Source organism: Galeopterus variegatus, unplaced genomic scaffold (assembly GCF_000696425.1).
Source record: "Galeopterus variegatus unplaced genomic scaffold, G_variegatus-3.0.2 Scaffold12980, whole genome shotgun sequence".
Lineage (NCBI taxonomy): Eukaryota > Metazoa > Chordata > Mammalia > Dermoptera > Cynocephalidae > Galeopterus > Galeopterus variegatus.
The window spans coordinates 9580-11185 of NW_007739091.1; the positions used below are offsets into that span (position 1 = coordinate 9580).

Sequence of the window (1606 nt, forward strand, 5' to 3'; positions counted from 1 at the left end):
TTCACCAAGGCGGCCATCCGCACCCAGCCCGCCGACGTGCTGCAGTGGTCCGCGGGGTAAGCGCTCCCCGGACGCCGGCCCGAGCCGGGCGGCCCGCGCACCGCTCAGGATGCTCAGAGCATCCGGCCAAACTGTCCCCTGTCTGTCCAGGAACCGTGCACGGTGATAGCAGAAATGACTGCACAGTGCTCGCTTATCTGCAAAGTAACGGGCTCAGTGGGCGGAGGGTGGTATTTATGAAGACAGACTAGTACTTACGAGGCAGTTGCACTGGGCAAAAAGTTTCTAAATTGCGTGGGAAAAAATCACTATGATAGTCACTTAATAGTATTTGTGAAATGGTTTTGCTTTTAGCCATGTTCCTCATCCGCAGAGAATCCTCCCAGAGTTATGTACTTACTGGTTTAAGTGTATGTAGAACTAGAATAACTGAGGCCATCATCCCAAGGCTACTACAGGTAAACTCTGTCCCAGCATAGTTTACAGCACATGAACCTTCACAGTTTCTAACAAACATTCTAACCCCAGGAACAGACATTCGTAATCTTTTTTTTTTTTTTTGTCATAATCTTAAAGTTACAAGCCAACAGACCTTAAACCGTTAAAATAAATCCTTTTGATTTTTACAGAAAGCTCTTTGCTGGGGCCGGCCCGTGGCTCACTCGGGAGAGTGCGGTGCTGATAACACCAAGGCCCCGGGTTCGGATCCCACATGGGGATGGCCGGTTTGCTCACTGGCTGAGCATGGTGCTGACAACACCAAGTCAAGGGTTAAGATCCCCACCAATCCAGAATCCTGATGAACCAGCTAAAAAGTGGAAAAGCACACTTTTATGATGGGAAGTGTCAGCATAAGTGTGAGTTTAATTTAAAATTTTTTTAGTAACCAACATGTCGAATTTTGCTGACTTTCTCTAAACTGTATAACCAAGATGGATTAGTTTCCTTTGGCTGATGTAACAGATTACCACAGAACTTGACAGCTTAAAACAACAGACCCTACACTTATTCTTACAGTTTTGGAGGCCGGAGGTCCAAAGTCAGTTTCTCTAGGCTAAAATCAAGGTACTGGCAGAGCTTTGCTCTTTCCTGGCTCCAGGGAGAATCCAAACTGTTTCCTTGCTGTTACCATCTTCTAGAGCTGCAGTCCCTGGTCCTCCTTGGCTCGTGGCCCCTTCCTCCACCTTCATTTTGTGATTTCAATTAAGGGCCATCTGGATAATCCAAGATAATTTTCCCATCTAAAATCCTTAATCAATCTGCAGTCCCTGTTACCGTTCAGAGGATACTTTTGTCATTACTTCTGAAAGATTTTCTCAAGGTTCTTGCTAAAATTATGGCCTCTGTTTTTAACCATTATTCAAGGCTAAATAAAAGATAGGACTTATGAGTTTATTTGCACTCTACACAAAATGCCACGATTTAGCTATTTTTTTCTTGGAACATTAAATTATTATTTCTGGTAATACTTCAGAGGCAATTAGTTTAAGCTTCACTTTAATTTAAAAAGCTTGAGAACTTTCTTTTTTTTTCCTTTTTGTCTTTTTTTACTGACCGGCAACGGGATCACAACCCTCGGTGTCGTGCCCGCACCGGGGACCGGCAA

General features: G+C 44.4%; 1 protein-coding gene across 1 annotated transcript in view; it reads left to right on the forward strand.

The window, feature by feature from the left end:
- Positions 1-6: 6 nt before the first annotated feature.
- ROPN1L (rhophilin associated tail protein 1-like) overlaps positions 7-1606 on the forward strand; it is a 25727-nt gene continuing 24127 nt past the window's right edge. The window contains exon 1 of the mRNA XM_008563245.1: positions 7-56. The gene's annotated coding sequence lies outside the window, so the exon portion shown is untranslated. The remainder of the gene's footprint in view (positions 57-1606) is intronic.